Source organism: Eurosta solidaginis, chromosome 1 (assembly GCF_040869045.1).
Source record: "Eurosta solidaginis isolate ZX-2024a chromosome 1, ASM4086904v1, whole genome shotgun sequence".
NCBI classification, from domain to species: domain Eukaryota; kingdom Metazoa; phylum Arthropoda; class Insecta; order Diptera; family Tephritidae; genus Eurosta; species Eurosta solidaginis.
Window position 1 is genome coordinate 264903439 of NC_090319.1, and position 18064 is coordinate 264921502.

Sequence of the window (18064 nt, forward strand, 5' to 3'; positions counted from 1 at the left end):
TAATGAAATAAGGCGAGCGCAGACAGTAATGAAGTGAGCAGCATTGACTAACTGGAAGACTTTCACTCCCAATAAACATTTGTGTTGGATATTGACTCATAGTCACTTTTAGGAAATAATTTCATATAAAAATTCATGTAATAGAAATCATTTCCAGTATTATCCGATGCATATGCTTGCATTCTCAGGTGTTGGTGCAGCGAAAATCGGAAGCTTTTCAGTCTCTTAATAAAAAACTTGAGCGGTGTAACTTAAATGTTCTAGTTGACCATCATTGGAAGAGGCGATGTGCATATTTTTTAATTTACCACCACTGTCTCTCAAATTTTAAACAATACAATGAAAATAACAGAAGCCTCAAATATTCAGAAATTTCGATTTCATAAAAATGTCACGCCTCTTTTCAAATTCATATGTGGCAGCATCCATTTTTGGTTGTTTGGCTATACTTCTTTGGACAATGCAAATATTACATACATAAATATTTAAAATTGCATTCAAATGTGAAATAAGTAAATACCCTGAAAGGAAGTCAATCATTAATGGTACAAAATTCTAGTTCGGAGCTAGACCTAAAGTGCCAAATAAGTACTAGTTTGTTAGTAAATAGATTTTCTCCCGTTATAAAATTGACAATTTGATTATTCTATTTCATATTTAAGATATGTTTGAGAAATTGGCCACCCACAAAAAAACTGCTACCAGCTTAAACAGCTTAGACCATGAGTATGCCTTTTTGCCCACACTTTCCCCACCGGTTCAGAACTAACGACAAAGGGGATGATATTGTGCCAGAAACAACATCTATAATTTCGGTCCGGTTCGAGCCAACGAAATATTACCATGAAAAGAACTGTAAATTTTTACACTAGTCCGGAACTATCAAACAGTTGTCAATAAAGCAACTAGTTCTAAAGTGGAAGTTTTTATCTAGTTCGGAACTAGAGAAAATACTCATACAACGGGAAAAATTTCCACCGCCTAGGACATCGCCATGTAAAATTCACCAGTTGAAGGCATGTAAAAGAGATAAATGGCGAACTAGTACTGGCTCCAAATTCACTAGAAGCGCAACAGTTTTGAACTAGAGATTTTCCTTGCGGGCTAAATACGGCCCGGTTACATGAAGGTTTATGTTGTCTGCACTGGGAGTCGAGCTGAGTACCTGGGTTACTCATACGGCATGGCGAACAACTGCCCCCTAAAATGCAAACCAAAATCTATGTAAACGCAGCAACTGTAGTTAGATTAACAGCTGAATTCAGTAAGCTGTCGCTAGTCACTATTACAGTCATTATCGTATACAGGTCTCATCTCCTGTCCTTGGGATCGGGGAGTGGGAGATTCCCGTTATAGCTGTGATTTCATCTAGCATGGTTGGTTTTTTCCCAACATGTGAGGGAGTAGTTGACATTAAAGCATACTTAACGAAGATATGCAGTCTGAAGTTCGCAATAAAGCATTCTCTACGGAGTAATGTGGTCTTCTTCGTTGGAAAGTTGGCAATAACGTTTTCCCTTGGTTCGCCCACAATGGTAAAGCAGCCCCTTTTTCCATTTTAGCCTAAGAATAAATTTGTCAATGATTTTTCTGCGAAAGTTCAAAGAAAAGGTAGATCAAGTTCGTTAGTTATGATGAAAAATGGTTGAAAATGATCGACTTATGTATATTGGCTAGGCAGATGCCCATCTTTTGTGGATAACAGTTGATAACTGCAAGAGTGGGTTTGCGCTCACTTGTGTTTGAAGATGAGGCCTTATATCCTGGACTCGAACGGATATTTTTACAATCTGATTAAATTACTTATGTAATGCAGGTTATCCTGGTGCTCAGAAAAGGTTGTTCACATCCCTTGATGCTTGTATTGAAAACATGGAATTGTATCATGTATCTGATTGTATTGTGCCAAATGGTAAGAAAATCATCCAGCGAATTATTTATGTTTTATCCTTTAAATTGTAAAAGGTTTGATGGATTCCGTATCATACCAATGTAAGATCTTATCATTGTACACCCGATTACAGGCTAATTTGGCACCTAAGATTCGGCCAGTGTTTGGGTAGGGAACATGGAGCTGTTTGGTTGGGCCGCTGATCATGAAATTAGATCCGTGTTTTTGATATTAAAATAAAATAATTTTTTTTTATTAATCATGATTACTCGATTAATTTAAAATACTTGATAATTTTTAATTATTTGATTTTTTTTTATACCCAGCTGAGCAGAGCTCACAGAGTGTATCAACTTTGTTCGCATAACGGTAATCCGTAACGGCATAAACTAATCGAGATAGACATAGACTTCTATATATCAAAATGATCTAGGTAAAAAAAGAAATTCATTTAGCCATGTCCTTCAGTCCGTCCGTCCGTTCGCCCGTAAACACGATTACTTGAGTAAATTTTGAGGTATCTTAATGAAATTTGGTATGAAGGTTCCTGGGCGCTCATCTCGGATCGCTGTTTAAAAAGAACGAAATCGGGCTACAACCACGCCCACTTTTTCGATATCGAAAATTTCGAAAAACCGAAAAAGTGCGATAATTCATTACCAAATACTGATAGAGCGATGAAATTTGGTAGGTTAGTTGATCTTATGACGATAAAGAGAAAATTAGTAAAATTTTGTACAATGGGCGTGGCACCGCCCACTTTTAAAAGAACGTAATTTAAAAGTTTTGCAAGCTGTAATTTGGCAGTCGTTGTATTTTGTTGCACCATATCACTACTGGAGTTGAATGTTGACATAATTTACTTATATACTGTAAAGATATTAAATTTTTTGTTAAAACTTGACTTTAAAAAATTTTCAAGTGGGCGTGTTCGTCATCCCATTTTGCTAATTTTTATTTAGCATACATATAGTAACGTGCCTGCCAAATTTCATCATGATATCTTTAACGACTGCCAAATTACAGCTGGCAAAACTTTTAAATTACCTTCTTTTAAAAGTGAGCGGTGCCACGCCCATTGTCCAAGCTTTTACTAATTTTCTATTTTGCGTCATATGGTCAACGCACATACCAAATTTCATCGCTTTATCCGTCTTTGGTAACGAATTATCGCACTTTTTCTGTTTTTCGAAATTTTCGATATCGAAAAAGTGGGCGTGGTTGTTGTCCGATTTCGTTCATTTTAAACAGCGATCTGAGATAAGCGCCCAGAAACCTACGTACCAAATTTCATCAAGATACCTCAAAATTTACTCAAGTTATCGTGTTTATGGGCGGACGGACATGGCTAAATGAAGTTCTTTTTTCACCCAGATCATTTTGATATATAGAAGTCTATATCTATCTCGATTAGTTTATGCCGTTACGGATTACCGTTATGCGAACAAAGTTAATATACTCTGTGAGCTTTGCTCAGCTGAGTATAAAAATGGCCGAAATCCGCCTATGACCACGCCCACTTTTCCGATATCGAAAATTACGAAAAATGAAAAATATTCTACAATTCTATATCAAATATGAAAAAAGAGATGAAACACGGTAATTGGATTGGTTTATTGACGCAAAATATAACTTTAGAAAAAACTTTGTAAAATGAGTGTGATTTTGAGTGAGAGTGAGAGTGATATTTAGTAGAAGAAAATGAAAAAGTTCTGCAGGCGAAATCAAAAGCCCTTAGAATCTTGGCTGAAATACTGTTCGTGGTATTACATATATAAATAAATTAGCGGTACCCGACAGATGATATTCTGGTTCACCCTGGTCCACAAATTCATCGATATCTCGAAAACGCCTTCACATGTACAACTAAGGCCACTCCCTTTTGAAACCCTCATTAATACCTTTAATTTGATACCCATATCATACAAACACATTCTAGAGTGACCTCTGGTCCACCCGTATGGCGATATCTCGAAAACGCGTCCACCTATAGAACTAAGGCCCACTCCCTTTTAAGATAACCATTAACACCTTTCATTGGAAACCCATATCGTACAAACACATTCTAGAGTGACATCTGGTCCACCTTTATGGCGATATCCCGAAATGGCGTCCACCTATAGAACTATGGCCCACTCCCTTTTAAGATACCCATTAACACCTTTCATTGGAAACCCATATCTTACAAACACATTCCTAAATGGTGATTTTCCTTTATTTTGTCTCCAAAACTCTCAGCTGAATATGTCATGTTCGGTTGCGCCCGAACTTAGCCTTCCTTACTTTTTAGTCCATAACAATGGCTAATTTTTCCATTTATATTTGACTTTTTTATTTGAATTAATTATTAATTGCTAGGTCATGCGAAAAAAACTTGCAAATCACTAAAATTAAAAAAGTCAACGAAGTTAAAGATTATTGTTAATGGAAATTTACCAAGTCTGGTTCAATCACGCTAAGTTTAGCCTGTCAGATACTCCAGTATATTTGACAATATTTTCGTGTGGTTAAGAAATCTGTTTGCAAATATTGTGTTCCAAAAGTAACCGAACTTTGTAATTAGTTGTTCAAGCAAGGTTAAATATACAAAATATTCCAAATCGATATAAACTAGATTTTTTATTTAATATTTCTGTTTTAGATCGAACTTTTTCCTACAGGGTATTAAAAAAGTTAATATATTGACTCACTACTTACCAATAATTTACCCTTTCATAAGGCTGTTTTCTCATTTCATATTTTAATCGGCAAAAATGTTTAAATTTTTCAATCATTTACAGTTAACTATTATTGTTTACATATTGCTTGCAAAAAAGTAAACAATCAAACTTTATAAACCATCACAGTTGTCAAAACAATATTTGGTATGACACTTCCTTCAGCAGTTGTCAAATTTTTGCGCATTTTCTTTGCGCATCCAACACGCGTTAACACAAACACAAATGTCCTGCCACTCTATTTTACTTTTAACTCTCTCCACAGATACAAAATACGGTGCTCACAGCATCCGCATAGCAGTCAAATGGAGCCAAGAGAATTGAACTCCATCTGAGTGGGGGATGGCAAATGTCAAAGTCATAGAGCGGCGAAGAGAGTGTTTGATTTTAGCTTAAAAAAATGTAAACACGAATGAAACAAATTTTTTTTTTTAAATGACACTTACTGTCAAACTTGTAGTGCGGTTAGTTGAGTTGATTGTGTTTAGAAGTTTGGAGACAAGCAATACAACACGACGAAAGGGGTGAATGAATACGCGAAATTCCATTGTGTCGAGCTCCAGTCAACGATTTTTAGCCGCGACATATCGACATTGTCTGACACAATAGCGACAAGGCAAGTAAGGCGCCTGCCGTCACCACAACACCATACCCGTACCATGAATAGGGTTTGGAATTTTTGCACTCTAAGAGGGTTAGCTGAAGTATTTGGTGGGGGAAGGGGGGGGGGGGGGGAGGAATAGCGGTAGTATTCACGGAGACGGCAAGAATGATTACTAAACAAATTTATTGTGAATATCGGAAACGAATTTAATTAAATTAACGTATCCGAAATGTAAAAGAAGCTCACTTTTTTCATTTCCAACAAAGATGTACATACACACACAGACGACCAAAAGCATGTCGAGACAGCTTTAACTGTTTAGAAGCCACCTTAAATATTTGCACATTTTTCTAAACTCCATTTTTTTGCAACTCATGCACTAACACTTTCACCACCATTTCTAGGAACATTTATTCACGCGGCTCATTGCCCAGTATTATTTTAAGTATTGCTTTTGTTTTTTAGGAAAACGTGAAAATATCACAAAAAATTCTATTTCGTTCGATTTTGATTAGAAGTCGCGGCAGCAGCAGCAGCAGCAGCAATATCATCATCAGCGCGGTGCACACAAAACACAAAAAACAACTAAACACACGCACACACTGATGAGGCTATGTATGTGCTCAGGCTCGCTCGCGCTGCCTTTGTTGTATGGGGTTTTTGTCAAAGGGAGCTAAACCAAAGTGACAGCTAACACAATCGACACTTTTAGCGACGATTGTGATGACGGCTACAATAGTGGACTCCCAGCGCTCCATTCACATCATATCGTTGCAGAAAGTACAAATCGCACATCAACCTTTTTGAAAAACTTTGGAAAACACTGAGTCTATCTTAGGGCATTGATTCATGTAAAAGAGTGTACGCGGTGTCTATCACACTTTCTCTTTCATTGGATAATTACAGAAATTGTAAAGCCTATCCTGTACTACGGAGTTCTTGTTTGGTAGACAACAACTCAAAAAAGAACGTAATTAAAACAAGTGAGGAAGGCTAAGTTCGGGTGTAACCGAATATTACATGCTCAGCTACCAAATTACAGCTTGCAAAAATTTTAAATTACATTCTTTTAAAAGTGGGCGGTGCCACGCACATTGTCCAAACTTTTACTAATTTTCTATTCTGCGGCATAAGGTCAACCCACCTACCAGGTTTCATCGCTTTATCCGTCTTCGGTAATAAATTATCGCACTTTTTCGGTTTTTCGAAATTTTTGATATCGAAAAAGTTGGCTTGGTTATAGTCCGATTTCGTTTATTTAAAGTAGCGATCTGAGATGAGTGCCTAGAAACTTACATACCAAATTTCCTTAAGATACTTCAAAATTTACTCAAGTTATCGTATTTACGGACAGACGTTATCGTATTTTTCGCCCAGATCATTTTGATACAAGAAGTCTATATCTATCTCAATTAGTTTATGCCGTTACGGCGTACCGTTATGCGAACAAAATTAATATACTCTGTGAGCTCTGCTCAGCTGAGTATAAACATTAGAGGGGATATGTAGGCTGTCAATGCTTACGGGAACCCTAAAAACAACCCCGACGGCTGCACGGTATGTGCACGTATGTAGTTTCCTATATGTGCAGATGAAGCGATATACGTCCATATCGATGGTTACAAAGTAATGGAAGGAGTAGGGTCTGCGTCATACTACGCAGATCCATAAATAAACAAATCCTACAAGTTGCAAGATCATTGTAGTGCAGAGGAAAATACATAGTTTAAACTGCAGCCGCGTAAGTTTTTACATTGACAGCGAAGCAAACAATAAAGGCTATAATCGCTCATAGCACAAAATTTAAAAGTATGTTTGGGTATAAAGAATTCCTGAATGGAATCAGGATAGGGAGATATATACATCTTTACTGCGTTCCAGGGCATATGGGTCGAAGCTTGTGCCGTAGACGTTCCTATCAAATTAGGCGAGATTAAGAAAAGGTGAGAGCTACACACGATCGACCAAGTGGGAAATGCGTTGACACAAGATCGAGCGTAGGTCTTACAACCTTAGACTAACCAAGTTATTCCTATCATTAAAAAGAGAACGTTGTAGACTCATGACGGGTATTCTGACTGGACAATGCCTTCTGGCTTCACATACTTTTAAGATAGGCTTGGTCAGTGATAGGTGTAGGAAGTGCGAGTTGAGGGAGGAAACGACCGAGCACAATAGGGAAACTAAATTGATATAATCCCTTCACGAAAATGATACCGATCATTCTGCAATGCCAAGATATACTAGTAGTAATCCCGAAACTGTTAAGAAATTAGAAAAAAATACCCAATACGGCAAAAGAGATCTCGAAATTTTCAAACAGTTATTCTAAAAAGGATCAGGAGGCGATTTATAAATGGTCCAGAAAGTAGTCCACAAATTATCCAAAAACCTGATCACTCAAGCTGTAATATGAAAGGTTTGACCGACCCAACCCACTTTTCGTAGCAGCCCAGATCAAATTTTTGAGTATTTGACCCCAAAAGGGGGAACGCAGTAAGTAAGCCCATGATGACCCGATAGTACGTTTTTTTTTAATTATGGGAGTAACTTTTTCAGTCAAATGTCGTAAGACTTCAACACTATTCCCATATGATCGAGGACCCAGAACACATGTAAGTTAAAAACACTTCATAGATCTAACAGCTTTTAGGATTTCGAAACAGATCGGTGCATACGATTCGTATATTCCACCATTACCTTAGCCTACCCTACGCCGAATGATGGCAGGGGTCGGAGAAAGCGTATATGCTTTCAGTGACTATATGAATGGGTCCTCCGAGAAGCATTTAGGCCGCGAGCCTGCATGGGGAGCATGACTGTGCTATTAAATGAAAACCTCTGATGTAGACATATATAGCAGCTGATTTTTTGTATGCAATGGACCATGATGATACAGAAATACTTTTTCGTATAGTTTTCCAATTGTGCATTTTTACTGGTATCATGAATGATATAGGAATAACTCAACCAAGTGAGCATATTGAAGGCTGTCCTTAAAGTTTGGGCATTTCCGAAATCCCTACCTAGTCGCATATGTAGTTCGATGAGATCACAAACTCGATACCAGAAACGATTATTTATATTTTTTCGGCAAGCATTAAATAGTCCGCTTTCGGATATCTGGCGTAAATTTTTCTATGAGCTTTAATATCTTTAAGCAGCTTTCAGCTAAATTCCGTCAATAGTTTGGTGTTTACCGGACTTGATTACGTTTAATTTACAGCTGCAAAGCATATTATTGAAAATCGAAATTTTAGACAATAAGGAAAGTTTAAGTTTTAGAATGTTGCCTGGGAACAACATTCGTATTGGAGTAAGCACCAACGAAACGTAGTAAAACCAAAAATCAAAACTCACTAATATAATTTGACAACAACTCACAAGAGTGCGAGAGAGTAAACAGTGCCTGCGCCAAAACAATGGTCGGCATTTACTTAACCAGCTGCCTACTAAACATTTTAATTCAATCGAAGAGTTTCATTACAAACAGTAGAGTTAACCGGTTTTTTTGCATAGGAATTATACAGAAATTGTTTTGTTTTGTAGTACAAAATCAAAATTTGCAAGGACATCAATACCGCAAAACTAACCATGAACTCTTTGTCAAATGCCCCTTCTCAAGCAAATTCCTCAACCATCGCATGCTGTTTTGTCAACCTCAGCAATGTTTGACATTTGTTCTCATCTTATGTGATTTTAATGACGCATCGCGCTCCTTTCGCAAAATTAGCATTAGCCATCAATAAAATGCGCGCACCCTAGCCATCCACTCTCTTAAGTTGCTTTGGTGAGAGCGCTTAAAAGCATCCTTCAGCTTGTTGTTAATATATGGTGTTCGCTTAGCTGTCAGTTTCACTATACGAGTATACTACGACCTCTGTCGGTGTTGTCAATGATGACACTGGAATATGATATGCTCGCGAGAGTTTCCGAATTTACTGGCGCTTAAGGCTATCATAGCACCAGCGTTGACAGCTATGAACCCGTCGTTTTGTCTCTTATTGGAATAAGTGGGTTTATTGATTTGTCCATACATTTTTGACGTCTGTCAAGCACTTTTGATATTTTGACAGTTTAGTATGTAGAAATCGTTGCTTCCGAGACATTTAATTTGTTATGCGGCAGTTACCCACCGACGTGTACCGTACGTAAGGACGTTTGTCGTACGAAGCACGTTTGACCGAACTCTCAAGCCCGTAGGAATCAATGTGTGCGTCTGTGTACATGTACATAAGATATTTGTGTGTGTATTGTTTACAGATAAGCACTGTTGCCATTGACCATTTTGCATGTATGCTTATGGAAACATCAACTTTTTCCAATTTAATTTTTGATATTGTAAAAGGCCGGAATACTATTAAATAAGTATAAATAGATTAAATATTTATAATCAGCACTTTTCCATATTTATTTCGAATTATTTTCACAATTTTTCAAACTTTAATTAGGCGTTTTTGCATAAAATTGCAAACGGTTAAAAATTAGCGCACAAAAGTTTACTAGGCAACTCTGTCTAGTGAGAGAGCGATCAGCTGACACGTTCATACGGAAAAAATCAAAATTGTTTTGATTTCTACGTTCCGGACTACGTACGTACGGGCGTTGCACGTCGGTGAGTTTTCGTTTACATTGCACACTCATAAGATAGGTCGTGTCAGCTGACACGTTTTTTCTACGTACGTTCGTGAGTAACCACGGCTTTATGCATATTCGGATAGGAAAATTATCTTTCATATAGAAATATCGCAAGAATTATCTCTAAAAGAAATTATGAGTAGATATCGGCGTTCAAGTAAAACCTGCTTAGCAGACAACTGTAGATCTGCAAGAATTTATATACTTTGGTTACTTTGTAAATTTCCGTGCTGTTACCCCGGTTCAATAATGACGAAAATGTCAATTTTAAAGTTTCGAGATAACGCGCACAAAAGCTTTAAAGAGTACTAATCTTTGCTGTGTATAAATTTTATAATTGTATTACAAATAGTTTCCGCGCTAGACCACTTGCGTCGTTATTGCACTCGCACATTTTCCTAGTTGATGCAAATATTGAACCTTGCTTCACCAAAACGTAATATTTTACAATTGCGTCATTATTGAACCGGGGAAGCGATATGTGACCCGGTCTAGGAAAAGGTGGCTTATGACTCAAAAAAGAAATTGCGAGAAACAGCTGTTAAAGATAAACAATGTATTTCTTCAGTTTCTTAGTAATTTGATTTTTGATTAGATTTTTGAGTCATAAGCCACCTTTTCATAGGCGGGGTCACATATATAGATGGCATTTAGCAATTCCAATGGTGACAGACCTTTATCAAAATTTGCTTCGTAAATGTGTTTCAAGTGAATTATTTCGCATTCTTAGCTTTGAGAAATGTCCGACTTGTATTTTTCGACAAATTTTGCTGCACACGCCCGAACCGTAGTTTCATCCATGTCTTCAAATTGCCACAAAAAGGAAAACGTCTCGTTCAAATTTCTCATAGCTGCAAACCGTTCAGTAATGCCAGTGATTGCCGAATCAACGATCGCCAGGAATGTATTGTTTTTAAAATCAGACTCTGGATCATCCGTAATCATCTCATTTAAATTATCTTCAGATCGTCTTTTGGCTTTTCTCTTTCGAATGTCCGGAAACTTTGGCGAGATGTTCAATTGAAAAGCAATTGTTTTGCATTCGTTTAAAATTGTTTCCCATTGGCTCCTGATCAGCTTCAATTCCACTAATAAGGCATCTAGATGTCGGACCCCAACATCTATGGTGGCGTTTCTAGCTTGGAGGACCACGTTTCTTTCATTAATGGTAGTCAGTATTTTGAACCAAATTGAGGACAGCAAGATACATTCGATACATTTGGCGGCCACCGTGGTGTGATGGTAGCGTGCTCCGCCTACCACACCGGATGCCCTGGGTTCAAACCCCGGGCAAAGCAACATCAAAAATTTTAGAAATAAGGTTTTCAATTAGAAGAAAATTTTTCTAAGCGGGGTCGCCCCTCGGCAGTGTTTGGCAAGTGCTCCGGGTGTATTTCTGCCATGAAAAGTTCTCAGTGAAAACTCATCTGCCTTGCAGATGCCGTTCGGAGTCGGCATAAAATCATGTAGGTCCCATCCAGCCAATTTGTATGGAAAATCAATAGGAGCACGACGCAAATTGGAAGAGAAGCTCGGCCTTAGATCTCTTCGGAGGTTATCGCGCCTTACATTTATTTTTTTTTTATTTAAGATACATTCGAACTTGTGGATGTACTTGAGAATTCCGGTAACATCGCCTTATGCTTGCGCAGTCAAATTTGGCTTCTGGCTGAAAGACTATGAATAGAGCTCGGTTAATTTTTTTAGGATGTCGCATGGTTGTGGAGTGCTGCTGAAAATAGTAAAACGTGTTTGTATAACTCCGAAAAAAGTAACTGCAGCTGTACAACATTCTGCAGGAACAAAACCACATAAATTGAGACTGTGGGTTGCACAAGGCGAGTAATCAGCATTCGAGGTTTTGTCGAGAAATCGACGTAGTGCTCCGTTGTAAGCTCCTTTCATATTGGCGCCGTTATCGTACCCCTGTGCACGACAATCTTTGAATGGGATTTCATGTTTACCTAGAGTACGGCAAATTAGATCAGCGATTTTCTGACCAGTTTTTTGGTTACAATTCACGAAAGCCAAAGCCCGTTCTTGAAATGTAAAATTTGCTGCTTTCTAATTGAAGTGGAGTTAGGGCAAAATGAACGTAGTCAACGTGACTAGCATCAGGATAGCATCAATGATAATAGCAAAATAATTGGCTTACTTGCCTTGATCTAATATAGTTTCCCTTACGTGCTTTGCACAAATTTCTATGAACTCGTTCTGAATGTCAGCTGTTCATTGATAAGTGTATCAATTGTAGCCCCATTTTGAATTAGGTTTTGTAAAGATCACCATTGAATAAAACATTTAATGTGATCTTGAGTATTTTCGTGTGATGGCAGTTTATCGTATAGCTTCTTTCATACCTGGTATACCGAATATCCGCACAACAAATTTTAGGTCGATTTAAAGTATTGGCGCTTAACAGACGATAGGCAATACAAAGCATTGCTACTGGCACTCCACACTAACCAATCACGCTCCACTTTCTTTCCATTTGGCAAGATTCTGTTTAACAACGAGGTCGGTAATGCCTCGTCATGACAATCACGTGGGAAAATAACAGCACACTTTTGAGGACCTCGACGAATTATTTCGTTGACTTCTTCAGATCGCAAAAACTCACTATTCACGGTACCGATATCGAAGTCGTTTAAATAATTTGGACTTTGATACAGAGTTGGTGGTATTGTTGGAAGACTTTTTGAAGATGAACCTTCATCAGTGTCACCACGAAAACTCTACGATTTCGGATTCATGTTAACATACATTTTTGTTCGATGTTTTCATTGTCGCCTCACTGTTCGAAGGCCCAAGCAAAAAATCATTATCAATATTCGTTGCTTTCGAAATTCGGCTTTAAATTTGCACATGGAACAGCTAAAGACTCTCTTGAATTAAAAAAAAAAGTTTCTAAATCGCGGGTCCCCTAAGAAACCCCGGCCCGGGGAATCTATATTGCAAATTAAAAATTAATTACAATCAGTTTGGTAAAGAAAGACATGTCTCATGGCGCTTAGCTCCCCCGTTACGTTGTCTAGGTCCGTCAGCAGCTTCAAGCCGCAGCTATTTAATGAGAAAGCAGACGATCTTGCCAAGGTATCATCCTCTTACATCAATCAAAATAAACATATATAGCAGATATAAGGAGTTAGCAGTCTCCAACCGGTACTCCCAGATCACCTGCAAGATAACAAAGAAAACCTTGCCAAACTACGATAGTAGGAAAAGAGAGGTAATAGATCAAGGAAAGACATTGTTAGGATCATCACCATAATTACAAGTCACTGGACACTTGGCCTGCGTGTCGAGAGAATGGGGATCCCTTTTATTTGCGTTTGCTGGAGCTGCCGCGAGAAGGACAGCAAAGAAACAGTCACGCACTACCTATGTAATATACTGTCGTTACTTAAGGAAGATGCTCTGTTAAAGATGTCAGCATCAAATGTTTCGAAAGGAGTACCGACTTGCTGTAGTAAAACAGCAGCGCTTGGTTCCATGAGAAATTTGCATCAAAGTGGTACTCCGAGCGCTATTTAGTGTTCGGGGGGCACAGCCAAGCCACGTAAATGTGTTTGACGAGTAGAAAAATGAATTCACTTAAAGTTTAAGAGCGACAACCCGTCCGCAATGATTTTTTATACTCAGCCGCGGACAGCAGGCAGATAGTATTAATTTTATTTGTCTAACAGTAACATCTTTCTGTTTTTTTTTAATGCTCTGCACTGTTTCCATCTTACTTACTTAAACATTTTTCGTACGGCAGTCATCAGGCCGTCATTATAATTTCTGCAGGAATCTGCCCGATCTTGAAACCTTCCGCCATCTGCAGAAGTTTTTCTAGAATTTTCGGGTACTATCTCTATCAACCAACAGCTCAAGCTTCTCGCACTCACGCCGTTATGCCTCGTGTGTTTTACTTTTAAATAGACGTCTCTCTTCCTTCTTCGCCTCAAGACAACTCTACAATAGAGCGCGATGCCGCGCCCTTACGCTGCGTGGCCCTAGAGTTCGTTCTTCTTTTCCGAAGTAACATAACATTCCTCATTGTACCAGTTATTTTTGCAGGCTTGCTGGAAACCTACGGTGTCAGCAGCGGCGGTACGTAGTGCATTTCGTGTTAAATTGTGGAGTCTAAATTTCCCGACTGTAGGTCCAAAGACTCAAAGATTTCATTATTATGGCGGAGGCAGTTATAGCAGGTCTTCTCTAGTTTCTCATAGAAGGAGTCTTTATCATTTTCATTTTTTCATACGCGAAATATTGAAAAAAAAAATCACTTTAATGCGGTTCGCGGCGAGATGCTCTTTAGCAGCATTGAACGATGTTACTCGGCGGCGAATTTCTTTTCCACCACGAAACCAACACCTTGGCTCCGAATTCCATGAACAAGCTCATATGGTTGCTTCGCAGGACCGTGTTGCTCTTCTGCCTTGCCCCGAAACAGCTGGGTATCGGTACCTTGGAACAGTTCGGACATTCCAGGTTCATGCCCTCAAATCATGGTCTTTAAAATCATAGTCGAATTAACGATTGTCCTAATAGTCATCAGAAACAAAGAGTTCTTATCCGAGGCTTGTTTATATTTTTCATTGGAACGTGTTTTTACGTGGCAGATTCCAAGCCTAGAGAAAATCCAGGAACGGGATTTATTACGTCCCAGTAATTATTATATAAGTTTAGTTCTAAAGGAAATATGCTTACAAAGAACTGGGGATAAAAGGGTCATATATAGGAGAATGAAAAATTTATACAATAAGCATATTACACGTTTTTTTAAATATTTAATTAACTGTTGTGATTTTATTGTTTTTTAGCATAAAAATAATACGGTTATTCTTATAACAACAAAAACAAATTCATAAATCTAATATATATTATAAATGGGAAAGTTTGGATGTTAAGATGTTTGGATGTTTGGATGTTTAGATGTTTGGATGTTTGGATGTTTGGATGTTTGGATGTTTGTCCAGACGTTTGTCTTTGTGACTCAATAACGCAAGAACGGCTGGACCGATTTGAATGAAATTTTGTACACATATAGCCAATAGTCTAGAAGGATCTACTAGCTATATATTTTTCAAAAGGGGCGTGGTCCCCGCCCCCTAGGAACAGTTATAATTTAATTATTATATTTTTTCTTCTTTGCGACTGAATCACGCCAGAATGGCTACACGGATTTTGATGAAATTTGGGACACAGACAGTAGTCTACTAGCGAAATTTTTTTCGAACATGGAAAGAGGGGTGGGGGTCCCACGACCCTTCGAGAAATTATTTTTCATAATTTTTACACATTATAACTTTACGTATACTGGCCTTCACCAATATCACAGACTCAAGGGGTCAAATAAGTCAAGGGCTTACAAAGTAAGCAGTGACACCCTCCGCCCGCCCCCCTTTATCTCCCCCTCTGGTGTAAAATCCATAAATTGTTATAACTCAATCTAAATTTTCTCCTAAATCAATAGTTTTTGATATCTGGTACATACAGGACGAGATCTAGACAATTTTGGAGGAACGATCAGTGGTCCTCTCCTCTACTCCCGCCATCCGCCCTCCATCAATTGTTTTTATTAGCACGCTTTTATTAGCTTTACCTGTATGTTTCTATCTAACTTTTTATTCGCTCCAATGCGCCTGCTGCCTTATTAACATGGTTTTATAATTAGCTTCACCTTATTTGTAATCCCGTAAGGGTCATATCGAGGCCCTTCCGGGATCATTTCTGGACGGTTTTCGGGATCGGTCCGGGATTACGCCGGGGTAATTTCGGGACTTTTTCGGGACTATTTCGGGATCATTTTGGGACCCTTCCGGGATCATTTCTGTATAGTTTACGGGATCCGTCCGGGATCCCGTCGGGGTTATTTTGGAACATTTTCGGGACTATTCCGGAATCATTTCGGGACTATTTCGCGATCATTTGGGGACCCTTCCGGCATCATTTCTGGATGGTTTTCGGGATCCGTGCGGGATCTCGTTGGGGTCATATGGGGACTTTTTCGGGATCATTTGAGGGCTCTTCCGGCATCATTTCTGGATGGTTTTCGGGATCTGTCCGGGATGTCGTCGGGGTCATTTGGGGACTTTTTCGGGATCATTTGGGGGCTCTTCCGGCATCATTTCTGGATGGTTTTCGGGATCCGTCCGGGATCTCGTCGGGGTTATTTGGGGACTTTTTCGGGATCATTTTGGGGCTCATCCGGCATCATTTCTGGATGGTTTTCGGGATCCGTCCGGGATCCCGTCGGGGTCATTTCGGGACTTTTTCGCCACTAATACGGGATCATTTGGGAACCCTTTCGGCATCATTTCTGGATGGTTTTCGGGATCCGTCCGGGATCCCGTCGGGGTCATTTCGGAACTTTTTCGCGAATAATACGGGATCATTTGGGAACCCTTTCGGCATCATTTCTGGATGGTTTTCGGGATCCGTGCGGGATCTCGTCGGGGTCATTTGGGGACTTTTTCGGGATCATTTGGAGGCTCTTCCGGCATCATTTCTGGATGGTTTTCGGGATCCGTCCGGGATCCCATCAGGGTAATTTCGGGACTATTAGGGGATCATTTGTGGACCTTTCCGGCATCATTTCTGGATAATTTTCGGTATCCGTCCGGGGTGCCGACGAGGTCATTTCGGGATTATTTCGGGATCATTTAGGATACCTACCGGCATCATTTCTGGATGGTTTTTGGGATTCGTCCGGGAGCCCGTCGGGGTCATTTCGGGACTTTTTCTCGACTAATACGGGATCATTTGCGGACCCTTTCGGCATAATTTCTGGATAGTTGTCGGGATCCGTTCGGGATCCCGTCACGGGCATTTCGGAACTATTAGGGGATCATTTGAGGACCTTTCCGGCATCATTTCTGGATAGTTTTTGGAATCCTTTCGGGATCCCGTCAGGGTCATTTCGGGGCTTTTTCGGGATCATTTAAGGATGGCTTACAGGATTCGTCCGGGAAACCGTCAGGGTAATTTCTGGACTTTTCCGAGACTATTTCGGGATCATTTTGGGACCTTCCCAAGATCATTTCTGGATGGATTTCGGGATTTGTCCGGGATGCCCTCAGGGTCATTTTGGGACTATTAGGTGATCATTTGAGGAACTTTTCGGCATCACTTCTGGATGGTTTTCGGTATCCGCTCAGGATCCCGTCGGAATTATTGCGGGACTTTTTCGGGATCATTTGGTGTCCCTTACGGCATCATTTCTGGCTGGTTTTTGGGATTCGTCCGGCATCCCGTCGGGTTCATTTCGGGACTTTTTCTCGACTAATACGGGATCATTTGCGGGCCCTTTCGGCATCATTTCTAGATAGTTGTCGGGATCCGTTCGGGATCCCGTCAGGGTCTTTTCGGAACTATTAGGTGATCATTTGAGGACATTTCCGGCATCATTTCTGGATAGTTTTCGGGATCCTTTCGGGGTCCAGTCAGGGTCATTTCGGGACTTTTTCGGGATCATTTAGAGATGGCTTTCAGGATTCGTCCGGGAACCCGTCAGGGTAATTTCTGAACTTTTCCGAGACTATTTCGGGATAATTTTGGGACCTTCCCAAGATCATTTCTGGATGGATTTTGGGATCAGTCCGGGATGCCGTCAGGGTCATTTTGGTATTAGGTGATCATTTGAGGACCTTTCCGGCATCACTTCTGGATGGTTACCGGTATCCGATCAGGATCCCCTCGGAATCATTGCGGGACTTTTTCGGGATCATTTGGGGTCCCTCCCAAGATCATTTCTGGATGGATTTCGGGTTCTGTCCGGGATCCCGTCAGGGTCATTTAGGGGTGCGTTCGAGATCCCGTCAGGGTCATTTCGGGACTTCTTCGGGAATATATCGGGATCATTTCTGGATGGTTTATGGGATCCGTCCATGACCCCTTAAGGGTCATTTCGGGACTATTAGGTGATCATTTGAGGACCTTTCCGGTGTCACTTCTGGATGATTTTCGGTATCCGTTCGGGATCCCGTCGGAATCAATGCGGGACTTTTACGGAATCATTTGGGATTCCTTCCGGCATCATTTCTGGATGGTTTTCGGGATTTGTCCGGGATCCCGTCGGGGTTATTTCGGGACCTTTTCGGGGCTAATACGGGATCATTTGGGGATCCTCTAGGGGTCGTTTCGTGACTTTTTCTGTATTATTTCGGGATCATTTTGGGACCCTTTCGGCATAATTTCTTGATGGTTTGCCGGATCCATCAGGGT